Below are 8,598 nucleotides of genomic sequence, written 5' to 3'. Positions count from 1 at the left end.
CACTAGCAGTAAGTCAATATAGTAGTAGTAATACATATATGATAATTTAACTTTTAACCATGGTTAGCAAAATAACTCATTCACCCACAACTTAACGGAAAATATTGTAATTTCCCTTTTTTTAACCCACTAATGTCACATTTAATGATTAATTATTAATTTGGGGTTATATTTGATAATTTTGAAAATTGGAAGTTACCATTGAGAAATTAAAAAAATAGAGGGTTACCATTGGGAATTTCCCATAAAAAAATCTTTAAAAATTAATTTCATTGGTTTTTTTATATTGATTTTTTGATTTATAGTTTGTAAAATATCGTCAAATGAAGTATTATTCGATTTTTATTATAAACATCTCTCTTCATTAATGACGTTGACTAGGATGATATTTTCTCAGTAACAAAATTGTATATTTTAGTAACCTAAAATATTTTTTTGGTAACAAAAGAAACATTACTTGGCGCTAATGAAATTTATCCCGCCTTCTTATGGTAAATGACGCCAAAAACCAAAAAATTTCCCTCTCATTTTTTAGCTAATGATGAGCTGTCAATCTTTAATTGGTAATGTATGTTGGGACCACATACATTCAATGTATGTGTATCATTGTCCACATACACTAACTCACTTTTAGTACTTTATATTTATACAAATAAAACCACCTAAAAGCATAAATTACATCAAAATTTGAATGATCATTATAAATCCTAAATACAAGAACTTAAAACCTTAGGACTACACGGAACATTTTTTTTTTTCAAAAAAAAAAAAATACAAGAACCAACGAACACAATAAATTTGCATATAAATCCTTTGCATACTCTCTTGCACCCCACACCCTCTCAAACTGTCATCATCTGTTGCTCAGTTTCCAATTGTAGCGCACTTCACGTTCTCCATTGAGGTGCTTTTTAATATTTATATCCTCCATTGAAGCAGCTTCCGAGTTAAGTTGTTTCTTTTTGTAATAATCGAATTTCAATTTCAGGGTTTATACTTGATTTAATTTAATTGTCAGTATAGTAAATTTGGGTTTCGTTTTGAACTATTGATTCTAATTACTAAGGCTATGAAAGATCATAACTTGCAATTATGTTGCTAGAGAAGAAAATTATGAGCCTAATTTGATGACTGAATCAAATTTGGTTGCTAATTTGTTGCAGAACCCTTGAATTATGCGCCTTAAAAATCTAATTTGATATTAAAGTTTTCAACTTTACTAATTCCTCTGATTTTTTCAAGCAATTTGATGATATTTCTTTATAATCATAGTGTTCAATTTTAACTTGTTACTTGTTAATTTCCTCTGAATTAACAGAAAGTTTTTCTATAGCTGTATTTTGAGTACTGCAACATTTATTTGACAGTTAACTAGTGTTGTAACGCTGTTGAACCTTGCAGTGCTGAGTTAAGCTTAGGTTAGGTTACTGTGAAGCTTTGTTTGTCTTTGTCTTGTTTAATTATGGAAAAACGGACATGGCCTGCACTCAAATCTTGCAATCATCAGGTGCATAAAATTTGTTTCCTGACCATGCACTAATATTACTTATACTCCTAACGTCCATAATATAGTTCTTGTTTGTGTTTTTTCACCGTATTTAAGAAATAAGAGGAGAAAGTGGATGAAATACATTAATAAAAGTGAAAAGTACAATCATAGACAAAAGTTAGAGAGAGAAAAGGAAAAAAAGTACAAGACATGTGCAAAATTCAAAGGTCAATTAGGAAGTACAATGTATAAAGTTAAAAAGGTGAGGGTATAATGGTCTTTACATACTCTCAAAAAATGGAAACAGGAACAATATTTTGAATCTCTAAAATAGGAAACATGAACTATATTATGGGACGGAGGGAGTATTAAACTGTGACATACGAAATGTGTGATTCTGATCTGTGTCTTGTTTGCATTGTATGTCATGATTATAATAAGCTTAGCCTCATGAAGCAAAAGGCAGTGATAATGATCGATTGAGTCAGTTGCCGCATGATATTTTGATGTTGACCATGTCCCTCTTCACAATCAAGGAAGCTGCACAAACTAGTGTTCTTTCGCACGGATGGAATTACATGTGGCGATGTTTTCCCATCTTAATCTTTAAAGATGATTACCCTATAGTGCATTCGGTTGCATGAAATCATCTATTACTTCCCCAAGACAGGTTGAATTTTGTGACGATGGTTAACAATGTTTTGGAGTCTCATCTTGGCCTTGCTATAGATGAGCTAAGGGTGGTTTTTGACTTGGATGTAAGTTATGAGTCTGATATCGATAGGTGGCTGGCCTTTGCTGTAGAAAAACATGTCAAAAGGCTTGAATTGGACTTCACACCACAAGTTGGCAGAACTTATTCGTTGATAAATTGCTACACTTGGCCCCTTGAATGTCGTTTGTTGTCTCTTGGTTTGCATCGTAATTTGGCTTCCCTAACATCTTTGTGTCTCAAATATGTTAATGTAATTAACTGACTTAGACATAGAGTGCATTCTGCTTTCTTGCCATGCCCTGAAGAATCTGTGCATTGTTAATGGGGCAAGCGGTTTGAATCATATAAACATGCCTCAAACATCCCTACAACTCAAACATCTGGAATTATCATGTTGTTATTATTTTTCATGCATTGACATTACAGCCCCAAAACTTGTGTCATTCACTCTGCATGGGCGGCCTATAGCACTTAGTATTAGAGGTTCATCGCTTTCTAAGCTATCAATCGGAAATGGAGATTATAGTGGAGAGGTTGTGGCCTATGCTTATAGATCCCTTTCACAATCCTTTTCCAATTTAAAGTATTTGAGTTTGCATTTGCTCTTGGCTACTTCCTACCCTGTCCATGTACGCCATGATATTTATGCCTTTGCGAATAACTCATTTATTTATTTTTTCATCTTCTTTGTTAACATATTCATAATCAACTATCACTGTCTTATGCAGTGGAATACGGGGATATCTAAACCACCAATCATGTCAAACCTTAAGCATTTAGAACTCCATGTCCAAGCAAAGGGTGATGAAAGCTTACTTGGGTGGGCTTACTTGATCGACGAATCTCCGGTCCTTGAGAAGCTCACTTTGAAGGTAGATCTCCCTGTACACTCCCTCCTATACAAACGTGATATACTGTTGATTAATTTTATATTTATACCTACTCCCTCAGTGCTAAAAAAGTCTCATTTCATTACAAAGTCTTGTCCTGAATAATATAACAAAGTCCCATCACAAATTGCATCTTAAGTTCAGGGTTCTAAAATCTATGAACATTATTTAAGAGTATATTTGTGTACAATACAGAATGGAGAGAGAATCTCCTTTGACAGTGACTGCTAACTAGTAACCATCATAACTGAGCAGACTGCAGGCAGTTGTGTAGACTTGAGGAGTTGAGCTTGAGCTTGAACTTGCATTGTTAACATGTCCTATTTAAAACTCCCATTTATGGACTAACTTATTTTTATATCCATCTTTGATTAGCCAAACCCATTATCCTCTTCTTTTATTCACCTTTTGGTATATTTCATGAATAGTCTAATAGGTTGGTTGTATCCGTTAGTTAATGAGCGGAGTTTGCCTTTTTCCATCCGTTAGTTAATGTTGGACAACACTTCAACTCACATGTCAATTATTTATAGATTTGGGGAGCCACCTCAATCTGGGGAACCAAATTTATTCCCATTGTGTATGCTCTTACCCCCAACAAAGGACCTGCATTTTTCCCACTGACAACCCCTGCCTTTTCACTCTTTTTCCTTTTTCTTTAATTTTTTGTTCAAATAGATAATTGTCAAGAACATTAAAGAATGAATGCAGTAGTTTATTAATGTACCTTGTTTTGCCTAAGTGTATAGGCTTTATATTGGTAGATATTTGCAATTTTAGTAACTAGCTTAAAGGACAGACTTGACTTAACTTAAAAGTAAATTGCGTTATACTAAAAAAAAAAAGACCTTGGAGCACTTTGGTTTTCGGTGTCTGCTAATTGACATTCCTACAAAATCTTTTACGGCCTGATTGGTAGTGTTTAGAAATGTTGGTAATGAGAATGAACTTAAGTGCAATTTTACAAGGAAAACATCCAAATCTCCTTGGGGGGACTCACTCTTAGGCTTGTATTTTTTTCTCCATGGGGAAGCCATCTCACCCTTAAGTTTGTGTTTTTTTCTCCTAAGCTTGTGTTTTAAATTCCATGGGCAAGCAATTTTCATTACCACCCATAACCACTTGTGGGGTTGTATTAGGTGGATATGAATATTTTAAAAGAGAAATAGACATTTTAGGATGAATAAATTAGTACCATGGGAATGAACATTGGTTTTTTTCCCTAAATTTATATTATTAAGATTCATTTCCATTACCACCAGACACGGTGTATAACCAACTACTATACGGGCCGTTAGTATTTTATTCTGATCTTGTTTTTTTCATGTTACAGTTCTCAAGGTATCCTTGGGGCTCTAAGTTTAATGTACCTCTAAGGAATATAGTCAAACACAAACGGTGTCCCCTGAAAAACTTGAAGACCTTGGAGCACTTTGGTTTTCTGGGACTGCCAATTGACATTGAGTTTGCTACCTATGTGGTTGAGAATTCCGTCAAGCTGAAAGATGTAATCTTTACCCTTCCACGAGTAAGCATATATCAAGACCCTACAAATGAATATGCAAAAGATCGTGTTTTGGAATTCAAAAAGACACTTCCTCAAGAAGTTGCATTCGAATTTGGCCAACCCGCAAACCATTGCTGTCGAATTTCAACATATCCTTATTTTTAGATCCTTGCTTGGTGAGTACCATTCTATTCAGATCTTGTGTTTGAAAATTTGATGTTTAATTAGTATGATGATTCTAACATGTTTGCATCCGTCAATTGTCTTTTTGGTCTGCCCATCCTTTGAACCTTTGTGAAAATTATCAATATAGTCTTGGACTCTATCGGCTTTAGTGATTAGCCTATAATGAGCTTGCCATAAGAGGATGTAATCATGTAGGGATATAGTTTAGGAGAAGAGATGAATTGTGGATTTAAAACTAGTGCTGCCTGTGGGTGGAATTTTTTTAAGTGCTTTTGCTTTTGCTTTCGTAAAAGTAAACGATACTACAATTTCCCCCCCCCCCCCCCCCCCCTCTGATATTTGTCAATGTAACATTGTAATTAATATATCTCAAGTTACGTGGTACAAAAAATTTAAAAAATTACATATTTGGAAACAAAAAAATCGAGACGGGTTAAATAATATCCAACATGACTATGTTTTGAAGATTATAAGAAACATTAAAGTATAAGATTCTATATGCATTTGAATATTCCAAGATTCCAAATAGGACCAAAAAAAAAGGAAATGGAAGGAGTAGAAAATTGAAATGATTTTATTTCTCATGTAACCATATGTTCGTTAATGTTGCATGGTAATAATATTTTGTAAAGAGGTCTATCTATTTAATCGTCTTTTTAAAATATATTATATTTTCAGTGACATGGCAGTAATTACGTAAATATCACCAAATAATTTTAATGTTGCATATATATGTATTAAGAACACTTGATTAAAATTCACAACATACGAGTAAAATTTAGAACATGCGAGTAAATGTTTGGAACATATGAGTAACAATTTAGAACACAATATGAAATCTAGAACAGATAAGTTAAAATTTAGAACAATTGCTTTAAGTTTCATAACAAGTGAGTAATAATTTTAAACATATGATTTAACTCATTTAAGAGTTAGAACATGCGAGTAAAAATTTGGAACATATTTCACATATGAAAGAGTTTTCACATTAAAGAGCTGTGGGGTTCTCATGAGAGCCTTCCCTATATATATAGGATCAAGTTAGGTTCCGATAAGGAGGCTTGAAGAGTGGCTAAATGTTGGGATCATGAGGGCTTGGGGAAGATTGAAGAATTCGGAGGAGGGTGATTCATAGTGATATGTTACTTTGGGGATTGATTAAAATATGGTGTTGAATAAGACAGAGTGAAGGGAGAAAATTCCCATCGAAGATGTGTTATGATACATTACCTTTGTTTTATATTATATGCAACATATAAGCTTGTACAACCTTTTAGGTAAAATTTGTATTACATTACATGCAACATATGAGCTTGCACGCGCTTTACACCCTTTTTTCCATTTTTATCGTATTGATTTTTTTGCTATACTCTTTATTTCTACATACAGTTCCTTATGACAATTCATGTTAGCCGTCCCTATATCATGTTGGAACGTACTATTGTTATTGTTGTTGTTCCTGCTGCATAGATCGGGATCACACTAGGATTTGCCTCTGTTTATTTCTTTTCTTGTTTGGCTTCTTAGATGAGCCCTCATCTAGTCATCTACACTTTGTCTTCACCAGTGATTGATCTTGGGCGAAAAAGTTGTGTATGTGGGTTGGTGGGGGGGGGGGGGGGGGGAGATTTGATCCTCCACCTTTTTGCTCAAAACAACACTAGCCAATATGCCACAACTTTTTATATGCATTTATTAGACATCATACTATTAACCATTAACCATTAACCATTAACCAACAACTCATAAAAACTTAGGGGGGATGGGGATGCTGGCCATAACCAAGATTCGCCTCCACCCTCCGGTCTTCACCACCTCTATTACTGGCATTGCAGATTTTAGTTAACTTGCTTTGTCCTTAGCAAACATTTCCTCGCCAAACAGTGGAAATAGTTTTGTATTCATGCCTTTTGTTTCTTTATGACTTGTTTATAAAAGTCTGAACAATACCCTACGATTCCAAACATGTTTATAAAAGTCTGAACAAATGAACAATACCCTATGAACCCAAACATGTATGAACAAATAAGCAATAATAAAAATATGTTTACAAGCACTAACTGAAATTAGTAGATACAAACCACAGAACTACGGATGGAGTTATGGAATTGCATCTTCTTGAGCATTACTGAAAATTGTTTCTAAGCTTCATCATATTATTATAAGTTAAACTATAATGCATTCCATTACTGCTGTGAGTACACTACTGTTAAAGTCAAGATATAGCGTGTGTTTCAACTTATGAAATTTCTTGTGAAAGAAACTTTGAAAGAGGATCCATACGACACCCTAACATGGGTTCCTGCCATGTTGATATGCCTATTAGCCCTCTAATAAATCAGTCCGTTTTTACATTAAAATCTCAAATTCATCAACTACGTGTCCCTTATTTCAATCTACATTTCTCACCCTTATTTCTTCTTAGTTTTTTCATTTTATGTTATTTTTCATTGCTTTAATTCTGTTTATTCAAAACTTTTGACCTATATGTCTTCCTGTTTCAAGATGATTATGAGTTTGTGAAATTGTGCATTTGTGCTTTCAACACCAGTACTAGTGCTTGATGTCCTTTTGTGTATCTATAGGGCTCCCCCTGATTCCTTTGTGCGTCTGGTTTGACAGATGTTGACATTTTGAAAGTGTCTATCGATCATGCACGTTCATGGCGGTGGATTGAGGTATTGGCCACCATGTCTGGTTTTGATCTTCGAGTTTGTTGTAAACTATTTAATTTTTCTTTTGCTAATTTATTTATTTATTTATTATTTATTATTTTATTTGTTTCAAGTTGCAAACTCGTGTATGTTGTATTTTATGATCATCAGTTCATTGTAATTTAGTTTTATTTGTTCAGCGTTTTTGTATTAGGATTCTTCTTATTTGTTTTCTTCTAGTATTATTTCCTTGGGATTTTTTCATCCTTTGGACTATGAATAATTGAATGATGTGTTATCAAGTCTGTTCTCGCAAAGAGAAGTTGAGTGCATCAGGTCTTTGGTGATTCCAGTGTTTGATGAGGTAGATGAATGGTGTTGGCATCACTCTAAAAATGGGTTATATTCAGTGAAAAGCGCCTATAATTTACTCCTAGCTGATCAAAAGCACAACAAAGCTACGTTTTTGAAAGGAACAATTTGTTTTGATTGGAATCTTATATGGAATGCTAGGATTCCACCGAAATTTAAGCACTTTGTGTGGAGGCTTGTGAGGGAAAGCATTGCAGTGAGAAGTAAATTGAAGCATAAAGGTCTGATTATGGATGGCATTTGTCCAATATGTGGGGATTATGAGGAGTCTGCGCTACATTGCATTGCGAGGTGCCCTGAATCAAGACAGGTATGGTACCTATCTCCTCTCCGCCTTGATACTGCTCTTTATGGGGGCTCTTGTGTGAGTGAGTGGTGTTCATCTCTTATCCACTTACTTAAGAACAAGGAGTGGGGTGATCTATTTCGGGCTTTGGCGTGGGGGATCTGGCTGAGGCGTAACAGGTGGGTTTTTGAGAAGCAGAGAAGAGATGTTGAGGAGGTCATTGGCAAGGCTGTTGGCTTAATAGGAGAGTATGCGCAATCCATGGCTGCTAGCAACATTGGAGGGCATGAAAAGTTTATGACTACCTGGACAGCTCTTGTTTCGGGTACTGTCAAAATAAATTCTGATGTTGCGCTTTTGGAGGGCTCTTTTACTGGTTTTGGTGGTATTGCGAGGGATTCGGTTGGGGATTTTCTTGTTGCTATGTGTGTGAAAAATCGGGGCAGCGTTCCTGTTGACGTGGGTGAAGCGGCTGCAATGCGATGTGCTCTAGCTACAA

At 34.9% G+C, this 8,598-nt stretch overlaps 1 pseudogene across 1 annotated transcript; it reads left to right on the top strand.

Annotated features, from left to right (window-relative positions):
* Positions 1-1,733: 1,733 nt before the first annotated feature.
* Positions 1,734-7,976, top strand: LOC145640419 (FBD-associated F-box protein At5g60610-like; annotated as a pseudogene). Its single transcript, XR_014114954.1, has 5 exons — positions 1,734-1,751; positions 1,936-2,833; positions 2,933-3,076; positions 4,428-4,777; positions 7,410-7,976. The product of XR_014114954.1 is annotated as an FBD-associated F-box protein At5g60610-like (transcript).
* The last annotated feature ends 622 nt before the right edge of the window (positions 7,977-8,598 follow it).

The sequence above is a fragment of the Chenopodium album genome, chromosome 7 (assembly GCF_948465745.1).
Source record: "Chenopodium album chromosome 7, dcCheAlbu1.1, whole genome shotgun sequence".
Classification (NCBI taxonomy): Eukaryota; Viridiplantae; Streptophyta; class Magnoliopsida; order Caryophyllales; family Amaranthaceae; genus Chenopodium; species Chenopodium album.
Note: the sequence above shows the minus strand (reverse complement) of the source record. Positions and strands in the feature narration are given on the sequence as shown.